Source organism: Typopeltis vanoorti, chromosome 17, assembly GCF_054136105.1.
Source record: "Typopeltis vanoorti isolate ZY-2024b chromosome 17, IOZ_Tvanoo_1.0, whole genome shotgun sequence".
Classification (NCBI taxonomy): Eukaryota; Metazoa; Arthropoda; class Arachnida; order Uropygi; family Thelyphonidae; genus Typopeltis; species Typopeltis vanoorti.
This window is the reverse complement of record NC_143565.1, coordinates 30,447,845-30,463,909: the sequence shown is the minus strand read 5'-3', so window position 1 is coordinate 30,463,909 and position 16,065 is coordinate 30,447,845. Positions and strand designations below refer to the sequence as shown.

Sequence of the window (16,065 nt, the reverse complement as noted above, 5' to 3'; positions counted from 1 at the left end):
CAGAGAATAGCATTTTGAATTTGTATGTATATATATATATATATATATATAAACATAAGAAAGTTTTATTAGGTCATCGTATGAGAAAAACACAACACTAAGAAAATCACTCGATCCTATGAGATACTTTAATCTGATTTCGCTGTATGCTGTTGGTTTTAAAATATCCCTAAATCTTGAGTTAACAGTAAAGATAATTGTTTACTGTCGGGTTTATACCTTAATTACGCTTTTAATCACGTTCTTTATTTTGTAAGACAGTTTTCGCTACCGTACTTGGGTGAATTTTCTATTTCAGGTCATCTCAAATGTTTCTTTAACTAGGTAGTCAAAACATAAGCCTCTTTTCTCTTTCTATCAGCTACTACACTTATGCACTCCTGCACGTTGAAAGATTATTAAAAATTGCTCTTTTAGCACATATTTATCTTCACCGAGCCTGAAAAAAAAAAAAACATTTCGCAATAAATATCTCAACGTTCAGATCTAAAAATAATATCGCATGAAAATAACCCTAACATGAACTACTTGGCGTACTGAAGAGTTTACAATTTAAATTTACAAAATGTATATCTGTCTATTCACGAACTAGTTTATTTTTGCTTCTTTTTTAAAATCTTTATTTATTATTATTATTTTTTATAGGACTATGGCCACTAAGAAGCATAGCAGCATCCATAAAATTCGAGACATTTCTTTGGAGCCTCTGGTGCTAGAGGAACATTACGATATTGTGAAGGACATTGGTGCAGGTGAATATGGGAAGGTTTATTTGTGTGTTCATAAAGAAACCGGCTCCGAAGTGGCATTGAAAGCTGTGTTTAAATCAACCACTCTACTGCGAGACTTCCTAACTGAATTCCACTACAGTTATTTCCTATCTCCACATACCGGTAAGGAATTTAATTTACAAATTAAATTATTAAGCTTCGTTACTATTTGGAATGGGAAGAGTAATTTAGTACGATATTGATGAGCCTACATCAGATTATTTGGGTTGCTAAATAAATAAATGCAATGTAAACGATCATGCAGTTATTGTTAGTAAAAAGCACTGAACTTGTATACTTGTAAATACAGCAAGAAATTCGATACAAACTACATTTGACATGTAACCAATATAAACCAAATATAGATGCGTGTGACTAAAGTTACCTTGCAATATAGAAATTTATTCTAAATTATTTTCTGCATATGTATTTGTATCCTCAATAGATAGGCATTTATTTAATGTCTGTATGGCCTACATTGTATTTTTGTAGTGACCAGTAGTTCTTTTTAATCGATTTCTACTTTCTATTCTTTATTCCTAAGGCGATTTTTTCTTGTTATCATCTTTTTACTAATATTCAGTGTTAATAAACTTTTGCAGAGCAATATTAGAAAAAAAGAACTTCGAGAGAGCATTGAGATACGATTTAATTATAGAATTTGCTCCACTTAAAGCACAGTTACATATTAGTCTTATATTACCAATTCGTTGCGTGGATTGAAATTCTTATTTGACAGATATCAAAGAGTAATGTATGAAGGAGCTTCTGTCATTGGAACACTTATGTTTAACGTGTAAATTAATGACGCTGGGTATGGAGAGAAACATTCAGTTATATGCGGATGTTGCTAAGTCACATCAGGTGATAACTGACATTTCAGATATAGAATCCTTGCAGGCTGAACTTGAACAGACTGATTCCATGGGCAAATATTAATGAGTGCCAGTTAAATGTTGCTAAGTGCAAGAGTGTGTACGAGTTGAGTACTCGTATTTTGAGTTGAAGACATTTCAAAGTGAGTATTACGTTAATGGGAATTTACTGCAACTGGTTGATGAAAACTAGAGACTTGAGAGTAGTTGTAGACAGTGAGTTAAAGTTTAGAGGCCGCATTGCCAAGGTGGATAAGATATCACATCAGATAATTGCAATGTCGAAATGAACACTAACTTCTAGGAATAAGAAAGATACTCTTTGCTTTACAACGCTATGACCACATCTGACGACTACTTTGCTCAGATATGGTCACCTGAGTTGGTGATGAGGAAACAGTCGAAAAGTTCCAGCACCTGTTAACCAAAATTATATCTATCTTGTGGAAACTGTGTATGGAGATAAAATGAAAGAGTGTGGCCTTCAGAGTTTGAGAAATACGAGAGCAGCTATGATGGAAGCATTCAAGCTAGTAAAAGTTCGTACAGTATATCTACAGGCAAAATTTTGCAGCATATCGCAGATGGGGGAAAACCCAGGGTTATCCCCCCTTGAAGCACAGAAAAAGGTGTGGTCAGGAAGACAGTGAGGTCCACGTTCTTTTCATGGCATGTAGTAAGTGAATGGAATACGTTACTAGTGGACATTGTGAGTGTGCTTTCGGTGAATATTTTTAAGGAGTACATAATAGGTACCAAGGAATTTAGGGTGCAGAGACTCCGTGGAAGTGCCTAAATAGCAATAACAACAACAACAATAATAATTAGTAGTGCTTCTCCATGGAGTACCACCTTGTCGTGGTGGAGGGGCTTGCACACACTGAGGATGCTAGGGCTATGTTGGTGGTATCGTAGCTACCAGCAGGGCCTCCGAAGTCAGACAAACCTTAGCAGAGCAGGAGAAGCCAGACTAAGTGTGCCTCATCTTCCCCCATTTTAAATTATGGATAGAAGAAAGAAGTTATCCATATCGGATCGGTCGTCGCCTGGGGACAAGGACCACGTTTGGTGCTATAGCTACTAGTCACCAGGCGATAAATGAACTACAGGCTCAAACGCTTTTACTGGACAACCAGGGCAAAGAACTGAAATGCGACTAGAAGAAGAAGAACAACAATTAAAACGAAAGAAATGGAGTATATCTGAAAACAAGGTGATTATGAAAGTTTATTATGAATCAAATCCAGCATCAAGAGGATACTAAAAGGCAATGTATGAAATTTGGAAACAGAAATTTCTTGATACAAGAGTCACCGAGCAGCGATTAATTGTAAGAAACAAAGTTTTCAGTGATGTTGAACTTGAAAAATTGCAAAGACAAGATTGTCAAAGAATCCCAGCAAGAACCTGAGACAACTGAAAGACTTATGGAAGAAACACTTCAGGTAAATTTCTTGAATTCAGATAATCCAAATAATAACCAGCAAAGTGCTACATAACAAGAACTGAAACGTATGATTATAGAACAAATGTATAACACCAGAGAAAGGTAGCTACTATCGACATAAACAAAACCGAAGATAAGATCTAGCTGCAATATCGAACAACATCAACTTGGTAATAGAAACATTCCGACAAAAACAATTGGAGAAACAAATCAGCTGATGTACAGTGCTGCAGTTGTAGTTACATGAGAACTTCATTGAAGTTACGTTTAGAATCAAAAGTAAACAAACTTCGAGCAGATGTTAGCAATTTAAAGAATTTAAAAAAAGGAAAACTTAAGCAAGAAAAGGTCAAGGGAAATTAAATAAAGCGATACAATCTTGAAAATAAACGATAACTGAAGTATCAGAAGAATTAAAACAAAGAATTGTGGCTGCAGTAAAAGAAAAAAAAAGATTATTTGCTATGAAAGCAGAATAAATCAATACAAGCAAAACATTCAATTTAGGACCAACCAACATCAGTTTTACCGAATATTGATGGGAAATTCGAACACAATATTGAACACTTAAACAGGAAACACTCAATTTCTGGAAGAAGCTCTGGGATAGTCCAAAAGAACATAATAAAAATTCTAATTGGATTAAAGATGTTGAAAAACAATTGAACAGCACCTAGATGGAAGACCTTGTCATAACCACAGAAATTATTTAAAGACAAACAAAGAAAAAAAATGAACTGGAGTGCTCCTGATAAAGATGAAGTGCATGGATTTTGGCTAAAATACTCAAATGCTCCAGTACTCATGCTCGATTGGCTCAACAGTTTCAAACAGGAAGGACAGTTCTGATTTGGAAAAACAAAGAAAAAAAAATGAACTGTTCCAAGTAATTACCGCCCAAGAAATTGCCAACAACAGGACTTCAACAAACTTCGATCAGCCAATATTTATCACGGCACCAGTTTCTGCCTATTGAACAAAAGGGCTGTTGCAGAAAATCCGGAGGAATAAAATACCATTTGTTAATTGACAAAATGATTTTAAAAAATTCGAAAAGATGAAAAGCCAATTTATGTATGGCATGGATTGATCACCAGAGAGCATTTGACTTTTTGCCACATAGTTGGATTATAAAATGTTTAGAAATCTTTGCAGGGAGTAAAAACATCAATAAATTTATAACAGCTGTTATGCACACTTGGAAACCTCAGCTAATAGTCAATGGAGATAATCCAGTTACAATGAATATTAACAGAGAAATATTTCAAAGTGGCTTACTATCACTCCATTGTTCATCCTAACACTCATTCCGCAAACATTAATTCTAAAGAAAACTAGCTTTGGATATCAAACATCAAAGCAAACAGGAAAAATATCGCATTTGTTATACATGGATGACCTCAAGCTATATTGGAAAATCATCCAGAAAAATTGAGTCACTGCTCAATACAATCCGAATCTTCAGAAAATATATTTATGGACTTTGGACTTGAGAAATGTGCAACACACCCTCCATAGTTCGAGGGAAAATAATAGGCAACAGAGGAATCGCTTTTGTAGATGGAAGGAAAATTAAAAACTTGCCACAACAGGAATCCTACAAATATCTAGGAATTCTGAAGGCAGGCGACATTTTAAGTTCAGAAGTCAAAAAGAAAACGGTGTGTGTGAAAAAGAGTTAGAGAAGTTCTAAAGTCCAAGATGAATGGAGGCAACTGTAACAGCAGTCAATACATGGGCCATCCCTGTAATCAGATACACAGCACGGATAATTGACTTAACACGAGCCGATTCGGATGCACTCGTAAAACACGAAAATTAATGACAGTGAATCATGCCTTGAACACACGTAGGGATGTGGATCGGTTATACATAGCAGGGAAAAGTGGAGGACGTTATCTTTTGCAAGTGAAGCAAACAGTAGAAGCAAAGCGAATTATTACATCAAAGAAAAGCACAGAAAATATTTTAATTGAAGCTTGTGAAGAAAAAGTAGTGAATGTAGTAGTTTCAAAAACAAACAAAAAAAAAGTACAAGGAGAAAGTAATGACAAAATGATCAGAAGGATGGGAAAATAAAGCACTCCATGGGAAAGTTGACAGTTCCTTAACTTGACAATTGCTTCAGCAGGGAAGCATCAAGAAAGAGATAGAGGATCTGATACTTGCTGCTCAAGAACAAACCCTACAAACTTATGCAATAAAGGCGAAGATTGAAAAGATCTGTAAGGATAGGAAATGTCGACTGTGCAGGGATAAAGAAGAGACAGTGGACCATCTAATTAATTCATGCAGCAAGATTACCTATACAGACTATAAACAAAGGCATGATTGCATAGCAAAAGGTGTACATTGGAGCTTGTGCAAGAAATATGGTTTTCCGACTTGCAAAATCCCTTGGGAATACACAGTTGAAAAAGTTATTGAAAATGAAAATGCTAAGATAATATGGGACTTTAAAATTCAGACTGGTAGACGTCTTGAACATCATATGCCAGACATCACTGTAGTCGAAAAACAACATGTACAGTTTATTGATGTGGGAAAACCAGGGGACAGTACAGTAGAGCAGAGGAAAAAGTGCATGAAAAACTAACCAAGTATGGAGATCTGGAGACTGAAATTCAAGGACTTTGGAGAAAGAAAGCAACAACAACAACAGTCCCACTTGTCATAAGAGCGGTAAAAGCAATACCAAGAACATTTAGGAAACATGTAGAAAAGTTGAGTCTCCCATATATAACACCATCTCCACTCCAGAAAAACATTTTACGGAGATATCGTGTGGATTTCTGGGTATGTGGATAAAGCCCGAATTGGACTCATTTGCCAGTCAAGATTTCATTATTCTATTTCATGTTATTGTTACTCTTTGACTCTGAACTCTGTTAATTGAATATAACAACAACAACAACAATAATAATAATTAAAATTTCGAATTAAATAAGTATTTTGTAATGGTGTATTTTTAATATTTTATTCATAAAATTTATAATAATATACCATATATACATATATCTATATAAAATTATTGAAATGAAAATTATGCTTTTTATTATTTCCTACTTTAAAAAACGATTTTTTGATATTAATTCACATTACTCTTAAAACTAGCTCTGGTTTCACTACTGAATCATATATGGTATTTTTCTGCTTACCCGAATATTTTCATAGTTTACTCTTTTAATTTCTGCTTTTCACGCCAAATTTGTTACTGAAATAATTTCGTTTGGCTAAAGAACTAATAACAGACTAATATTAGACGTAGTGTGGTTGATATTGAATTCGAATTGCGAAGCAACTACGGCTATGAGCAGGGGTGTGCTCTGATGTTTATTTTATTATTTTTTATTACATTAATATCACGAATATATTATTTATATATTATTATGCAATAACTTTATTGATTCATGTTTTACGAATTTATAAGTCGCAAACAAAGAGTGGAGAGATTAACTGGCACAAAGCTAAATAAAACCTCTTAACACTTTTTTTTATTATTATTTCGCATTACGCATTTCGTATTTTCGTATTTCGCAAAAACCCGAGTTTCCGGGAGGAAGAACCTGCTGGCACGGGCAAGCAGGTTTTTCCTCCCGGAAACTCGGGTTTTTCGTCCTGTAAACTCAAGAAAATCGACCGTAGAACCCACATTATTTCAGACATTAAAAATATATATATATTGTGTTAGGGTTAGGGACCACGAGATGGCGGCACATTTGAGCCGTCTCTCTTCACTGCGTACCGCTTAATTAGTGATAGCCTTGGGCCATCTGTCTCTGATTGGGTACCAGTGGAGATTGAACTGCCCACTCAGTCTCCAAAAGTTAGATAGGGCTAAATGGCCTCGCCTACTCCCGTATACGGGAATAAAAAGGCGTTAGCTGATTTTTTTTATTTTATTTCGCATTACACCGCTGGCTGTGAGGCTAGTGTATTACATGATAATTGCGTGTGTTCTCCGGCTGGTTTGCCTATACTGAAGGATGTTTTTTGAAGGGGAAACCATTTATCCTCCATATGAGACCAACTAACTTAGTTTCAATTTGCAGTTTGCAGTTTGAATTGAAGCGGTACATTACTAAGTATCGCTTATAACGAATCGCTTACATTTGTAGTTTTGTTCTTATGCTTCTTAATTTTCACTGCAGATCTAAACAAACAAAAAACAGGCTTTGCTGGTTACGCACTTATCGAATAAATAAAAATTTCAACTCTGAGGGAATTCCTTTAGGTACGAAGCTAATGGATTAATATATTCCATTACCCATTACTGAATGATAATATATTTACGGTACCAGTGGTAACTCGGTTATAGATTCGTGCACACTGTTCGAACTCTAACAGGTGCCGTAGAAGAGTTAACAAAGCGCTTCCAACATGAAAAAAAAAAATTACAAGTGACAAAAGCTTTTTTGGAGACTAAGTGGATAAGTGTTCCCGCTTCGCAGTGGGAACACTTATCCAATTATCCGGTAAACGACTAAAAGAAGATGAAAATGCAAGAGTTGAATGACAGTATGGTAGTGGTTTATTCCTAGCCCGTAGAAATCAATGGCACGTGTCAGTAGTGGACGTACAGATGTCAGTCTACAGTGTGGTAGATAGCTAAAAAGAGGAACCTCAGATATTGTGGCATATTTCTAACAAACACAGGGTTAAAAGGACTTTCTTTACACATGACTATAGAGTTACTAAATCGGAGTCCTCATAAACTGGAGTTTGGCCCCGTATTCCCGTTCATTTCATTAATGTTGAGGTGGATCAAAGACATTTTGAAGGCCAAGCACCTTACTCAGCACAATGGTTTCTGAATTTTTTCTCCCCTAAGTACAATTATGCATAGAGTTTGTTGAAATGCTGGAAATCTGTGATGAAAATCTTCCCAGCATGTGAATGGGTAGAGGTGAATCGATATCTGGTTCCCTAGAAACTCGTATTCTTATGTTTTCGCAAGATTATTGCTTGCTGTGGGAAATATGTAAAAGACGCTCTTTTAACTCCCCTCTTCTTCAACAAAAGTTTGAAGATTTACAGAAACAATTCCGGACTGCTGTTGAAACTGAGGTTCCTCGTACATTGCACAAATTAAAGGATTTACAATAATGTCTCAGTAATAAAGCATCCAAGTGGCCTGCTTATTTTTGCGGTATTTTTGATGATCTAGAAGAAAGACTGTTTTATGACGTCGAACAGTTATTTTGATCAGCAACGAAGAATTTCTTTTAAGCCGCCATTTTTGGCACAGGCAAGAAGAAATTTTTGACTGGAAGAAACTCATGTCTTGGATCCATAAACAAAATCTACCATAGAATACACATTACTACACCAGTTGGAATTCACCTTGACGATGATGAGAGAGAGAACTATACTTACAAATGGTTTCCAAAAAAGTTAGGAATAAGTGAATGTTCTGTCTCTTTTTTTTGGAAACGAAAAGTCGTTAAGAGGTTTTATTCATAAAGCATTAAAAAAAAAAAGATCGGGAGACTACTAATTTCCAAAAAGTCTTGATCATAATGAACTAATATCAAAATGAATTAAAGAACATTGCAACAGATTATATATAGAATTTAGGAGAAAAAATTCTTAAAAATCATAGAGGAAACAGTATACACGAAAGCGAAAGAAATCTCATGTTTTAAAAAATCCGTTAACGGATTTTTTTTTTTTTTAACACATGAGATTTCTTTCGTTTCTTTGGCAAGTAATATGTTTTATGCGCCAAAGGGAGACATTTTTTAAGCCCTAACTGACATTTTTGAGTATCGATGACAATTCAATCCTTAGCCGTCAACGAAAGATCGAGTAACTCGAGAACCGGCTGAAAACAGGCCTAGAAAAACCTCCTCTGGTCAGCGAAGAATCGCACTTAGAACAGATTCTTTAATGAAGTCCTAGTGTTATAGAAGCAAATGGCATTTTCACTCTACCCGCTCCCGAAAAACAGTAAGTCAAATACTGACGAAGTAGATGCATGCATACTTAGAAGAGGAACACCCAGTTGGAGGAGAGCTCTGCTACTCTACTATAATAATCATCTTCTGGCCTTCTAAATTATGCAGTATCTCCGGTGTAAAACTTTTATATCTTTAATATTTGTGCATGTAAGTGGTGCTCTAGAGACCAGCCTTATAACTTTTTCAAGATCCTTCAGACCCACAATAAGTGGAACGATAGCCTCACACCAGGCAGTGAGATTCATCTCTCACTTAAGGATTACAAACTGTAATCCACGCACATCGCAGGATTCGAACTTACAGCCTGTTGAAGAGCAATACTATTAACCACTAGGCCAACCAAACCGGTTGATCCAATGGTTAACGTACCTCCTAATTGCATTATTTTTTTGAATATTTTCTACTAGCTTTCTGCCACTATTTCTTTCATTTAACAATATTTCAAAGTCATTCATTCATTTCGGACGGTAATTCAACGGCTGTAAGCCCCATTTACGGGGAGGTCTCGGGACCGGCATGGCTGACATTTCAGACCTATGGCTGGAGGGATTGTCTTAAGTATTCCTGACTGTATCCGTGTGTGTTCACGGGGCCGGTTTGCCTGCTTGCGGGATGAAAAACTCCATATAAACTGGGGAAAAACCCTGAGGTCCACACCCAAGACCGGCTAACTTGGCTATGGCTGAGGAAAATCCTTAAGCTCCTTACGTCGTCGACGAGAATCGAACCTAGGACATGCCTTCCCCGAGCATATTGTTGCGAAGCGCATAGCCACCCACTAGGCTAACCGCACGGACATTTCAAAGTAATTACTCCAGATATCCAGAATATTCTTATCTTCAATTTTTATGTCGACAGAATCATCTGATTCCCTTTGCAGCACTGTTTGTCTATTTCTAATCTTTCTCGATTGCCTCCAGAACATTTTACCTCCTTCCTGATATTTATTTTTCATACGCTCTTTCCATGACTTTTGTTTAGCTACTTTTATACTGCTTTGCTTTCTTATTTTTTCTCTGTATTCTCTCATGACACCTTCTGACTAATCGAATAATCATACCAAAAGTTCCTCAAGCAACTTTCGATGTGATTTGTGATAATTTGAAAAACTCTTCTACCTCGTTCCCTACTAGAGTATTCTATCTGACCTTAGCCACAAATAAGTCTCATTGTCCAATTTTCCATTTTGAAATTTCCCGCATCGCTCAGGTCCCTTCCATTCAATAAGTTTTGTTTAATTACTTTTACAAGTTTAGCTTCTTAGATTTTTTTTTTCTGCATTACTTTCCAGAAACTATGATTTCAATACGATTGTTTTCTTTTCCAGCCTATGTAGCTTTATGTAACCATTTTGATCATACTGGACCCCCAAAAGGACCTCATAGGAAAACCGTTAAAAAAAAAATAGTCGTTCCCCGATTATAGGACAGATAAATAGTTCCCCTCCTCGGAAACTGATTTATAATCCCAGCATCTCAAAAATAAAATAAATAAATAATCGAATAACCTACACTATTACAGACAATACGAGTGTCAGAGCTTACAATCATCACAAGATGACGGCATTCGTCCGCCTACTCTTGCTCCTATGCATCCAAATAATCATCAATAACCATGAGGTTTTCATGGATATCGGTGAGTGCTAAGGGAAAACTGGCTACGTATCATTTCCCAAACCGTATGCTAAAAGAACTTTGTAACTTCGTCTGCTCTTTTGGAAAATAAAATGCTTTAGAATAGTATTCTTTTTTTTCCAGAGCAGTTTGTTTAACTTCTTGTCTTACACGTACTTCGGATTTTATCCTTACAGTCAACTCCATCGCATTCCTCCCTTGCTGTGTCACTGAATATTGCCTTCAGATATTGCCCTTGAGTGTCAAAGGTTCTTATTTTCAAACTATAATATATTATTTGTATTGAATCAACATAAATCGTACGTAGATCTTTTTTTTTCCAACAATACTTCTCATCTTCGCGATACAGAAAAAATTTTTCCTTTTTCTGTTTCGCGAAAAAAATCCCAATTTCATTGATAAACACTTTTTAAGCAGGTACACTGAAATTACATCTTATGTAAAAAAATAATAGATAGATAAAAAAAAATAAACGAACATCCGCCTACATACTGCAGTCCCTTATAACAAAATAATCACTGACCTGTGAAAAAAAATTCCGAACGAATAAGTTCTTTTTTTTTTTTCTTGCATTTTTTTACGTTTCAATCTTCAACAGACTACGCCCGCTGGAAATACGAGCACACTTCATACTTCACATAAGGAAGCAGCTGAAATATTGCCACGACAACATTAAAAACTTCGTAAAATGCAAGAGACCTTCACATAACATTTTTCTTTTTATTTATTTTTTTCTTTTCCCTTTAGGATTTCTGATAAATCCGAGAAGATTGTTTCGAATGTTCTGCTACCTTAGCTGGAAACGAGTTCTTATTTTCAGATCCCCAGCAACAGCAGGAATTGCCATTTTTTTTTTTTTTTTTTTTTTTCCATCGTGGAAAATAAAACATGCATTTTGATTTTTAGCACTCGTAGACATTTTTGCACTTTCTTTCAAGTTAATAAAAGAAATAAATAACAAATAATCTGAATTATTTAGGAAGTTTATTTATTTATTTATATTATATATGTAATATAAAATGAAACAAACGAATATTAGGAAATTGTATGTTTTCTTCTTTTTTTTTCTGATTCTTTAAGTTTAATTATTTTGTATTATTCTTACTTAATTTTACAATAGAGGATACTACTTAGTTGCTCTTCCTTAGAGCTGTAACATTCTCCCCCCCCGACATCCTCAGCGCCTCGTAGGACAGTTACGAGGGCAGCGTCAAATTACTATTCGACTGGAAAACCTAGATTCGTATCCAGTCTAAGACGCAAGAAACCATTATAAAGACATTTCTTTTCCTAGCCCAGAAACTCGTTTTTCTTTTATTCCGCGAAACAGGACAAACCCGCCGAAGAACACACGCAGTTAACATAATGCACTGATCTTATAGTTTTCTTTCGATCTTAATTCCAATCCGAAATCAAGACAACCTCTTCCTGCCATTTTCTTTCATTTTTGTTTCCTAACTAAAATTACTAGCAGAAATACATTGACGCTATATTTTACAAGCCTTAAAAATAGTTGGTCTGCATTTTCTTTTCGACTGCGCTCCATAGAGGTTATATTTTGGTAGTTCGGGCTTGTATAATATCACAATACGCAGTATGAAATCTTATTTGGTCGGTGTGTGTGTGTGTGTGTGTGTGTGTGTGTGTGTGTGTGTGTGTGTGTGTGTGTGTGTGTGTGTGTGTGTGTGTGTGTGTGTGTGTGTGTGTGTGTGTGTGTGTGTTGCTTCAGTTACTGGACATGAGTTCATAGACGATTTTAGTTGATTATAATTAAGTTGAACATGGTCTTGTAACTAGCTTTAGAACAAAAAGTATCACACTCGTGGTTTAAATTAGGACTACATACCAAAATACACAGATTTCACTTTCGGCTGGCAGAATTGACTACTTATTGACTGATCGAGTTCTCAAACCCTGTATTAAGCCTCAAGAACAAGTGAAGTTCTCAGCTCAAACTGAACTACAACGAAATTTGACTCTTTAGGATTTAAACACTGGTTTGAATTAATACACAACTTAGAAGACTATATTATTTTCGTTCCTTTTTTTTTAGGTACATTTTATTTAGATGCGTAAGCGTTTATTAGATTCATTTTTATTGAAAATCGTTGTGTTCAAATTTGGCATTTGGAATCTTTGCAAAAATCTTTCAAGCCAACACAGTTCTGATCGGGACTCTGTACTAACCAGTCTAACATTTGTACTCTTTCTAAAACTATCTTAGCATTCTTCATAATTTAACTACTTGGGTCATCATATTAATTCTGAGCATTGGTCATTTCTATGTCACAGTCTTATGACAAGGACTCCTATTCGAAATCCAGAGAAACAAATCCACACCATAACTTCATCGCTATTCTGCTTCATAGTATAATGTTCTGCTTACTCTCGGAGCTATTATGCTTAAACAGGTCATCTTATTTGAAGAGTATGTATGCTGATTTTCCACTCCAATATTTGTTTATTTTGAACTCCATACAAGATCATTGTGAGCAATAGTGGTAATGACTATATTTCTTTCATCATAGTTTGTGAAAGTCTGAATAAACAGACCAAAAAAAAAAAAAAAAATCAGTGAAAATAAATAATTGAAAAAAAAAATTGTAAAATTGCTAAATGTATTAATTTTCTTTCTTTTTTTTTCCCCCTCCAGCTATCCTGGACACTTATGATGTTTCTTTTGAAACTACTGACTGCTTCGTTTTTGCGCAGGAAGTAGCTCCACTAGAAGATCTTGCGCAAGCAATCGAAAAAGCTGGTGGACTATCTGAAAGTGAAGTAAAACTGGTGGTAAGGCAAGTGAGTTCAGCTCTTGAGTTTATCCACAGCCAGGATCTTGTGCATCGCGATGTTAGAGCCGAAAACGTACTTATCTTCCAAGCAGATTATTCCAAAGTTAAACTAACAGATTTTGGCCTTACCCGAAGAGTTGGAACTATGGTGAAAAAGCGTACGAAATCACTTCCGACTTGTCCTCCAGAGATTTGGCAAACCGTCCGGTTGGAAGGCTACACAGTGGAAGTAGGATCAGACGTGTGGCAGCTAGCCATGTTAATGCTAGGGGCCATACTTGGTAGGTTTCCTTGGGAGAAAGCCGATATCACAGATCCCAATTTCACAGAATTTCAGAACTGGCAAAAAAGAAAAACCACGCGTATCCCCAAAGATTTTCGTCGATTTTCTCCAAGACTGCTCCGTCTTTTCCGACGATTGATGGATCCAAAACCTTCTAAAAGATATGGCGTTGTGGAAGTATATAAATATCTAGACGACCGGTGGATAGTATGCCGTAGTCCAAGAGCAACTGGTAGTGGTAGCAGAGGAGCCATTTGTTCCGATGATGGAATTCATGATTATCAACTCAGGGAGATGTTGTCAAATCTAGGTGTAGATAATAAGATTAACAAAGACTTTAAAGAACAGCGAGTCCAAGAATGGATTCTTTCCAGCCCATGTGACAACCGACCATCTTGCTGCAGACAGCCGTCCTCAATGGACCACCAAGTTCATGAGCCCAGCGACACATGGTAATAATCTATTATACGGCTGTAATATAAATTAGTACAGGGCCATAGTTAAGGGAAGGTCTCATTCTTACCTAAATTTTCGTTTTCTCCTCTTACAAATATGAATGTAAGTAGGCTAAGTGATAAACTATTCCTTCCCACGGGAATTACCAAATATTTGCTTAAATATCCCTAAGAGTTGAGAGATGGCTGTGACCCTTCATTAGTACTTGTAAATATTACTCAAACCATGTGATTGAAAAGGGACAACGACCAAATCTCGTATTATGTGATATTAGGAATCATAAGCCTGACCCGATGTTACATATCACAAAATTTGGGGCAAAGATAATTCTATCACTCATATCACGTGGTTCAACTGTTGCTGCCAATTGCATAACTAGCTGGGGTTAAAAAAAATGCGCTAGACAAATCTATCGACAACATATCCACGCTCTATAAAGTACTTCCAGATTAATTTAGCCAACCCAGTGGCAACATCTGGATTGGCCAGCTCGTGCGTGATTAAAAACCATTTCGCATACAAAATATTAATCTTGAAACTTAAAATAAGTCCCTCCAGCCAACTAGATAGGCGAACAGCTTTATTTTTCATCTAAGCACTTGATTTTTATCTCGATAAATCTTTTAGGCGATATTTTTCTAAGTCGAAATAGAATTAGAAAAAAATAAACATTATTATATAAGAAAACCTGGAATACTCGTTTGTATGGCCAATTACATTAGTGGCTTCAAAATGTGAATAAGATATACGAAACATCAAAAAAAAAAAAAAAGCGAGATAAATGATTAGCAGTGGTGGATTTAAGAGATAATGTCCATACTGATATGGGTGCATCGTAAGTATGAGGGAATTCATATGTCAGGTTTGTAAAAAATATTAAACAGCAGTCTGAGAAAACCGGTAGATCGCCTACTATTAAATCCACCACTAGTATTAATTAATACCATATGTATTACAAAGCTTCGAAACCGAAGAACCACATATCAGTATTTCCTCCATTGACTTCCCATATCTTCCAGAAACACAAGCCTACATTCAAATGACTGAGATACTAGAAATGAACATCATGGAAAAATGAATCCATGTGTGATTCGAATGTAGACTGGTATTCACAGAAAGATTTCACTCAAAATAGCGTGCTTTACTGCAAAATAGCACTGGACTATAAAGCTCTTCTTCAGCCTTAAATATACGTATGTATATATGTATAGTATTTACATGAAGTATATAGGATTTTTAAATAAGCCTGTGGGCTAGAACTATATAGTTAATGAAATACAGGAGGTTAGGAAGAGAGGATGCTAAATCAGTAGTTACTATATACATCTCCTGTTTGTTCCAGGACACTCACAAAGTAATTGTGTGTATAGTATTTGTTCTAGTATAAGTCCATAAAATTACGACCAGTAAACTAATGAGTGATAGATAATAATTATTCAGATATTATTAAAGATAAAATTCACGTGCCGCGCTGATAGTCGAGTGAAGCACATATTTAGTTCACTTTGCTAAGAATATCTATATCTTGATATACTGCGCAACAATGATAGAGAAAGTTTAAATTTCTGAGCTGTTTAAATTAATTTAATTATAAGTAAGTCATTATTTTTGTAGCTCAGATTTAAATTTTATAGAAATAGAAAGGTCCTCTACATTAGCATATACAAAACAGAAAGAAAGAAAAATTACACACTTAATTTCTTACTTATAAGCGAAAGAGTGCTTTAGCCATTTTCCTCACAACAATTATATAAACGTTGGTGTGAGTGATCTCTGAACAATCCCTTTTGTATTCGGTAACAAAAGTACGGTCATCCCTTGACTTACGTCCGGGTTCCATTCCATCCG

The 16,065-nt window shown here is 35.6% G+C and overlaps 1 pseudogene; it reads left to right on the top strand.

Annotated features, from left to right (window-relative positions):
* Nucleotides 1–649: 649 nt before the first annotated feature.
* LOC150097261 (serine/threonine-protein kinase meng-po pseudogene) lies at nt 650–14,217 on the top strand (annotated as a pseudogene).
* The last annotated feature ends 1,848 nt before the right edge of the window (nt 14,218–16,065 follow it).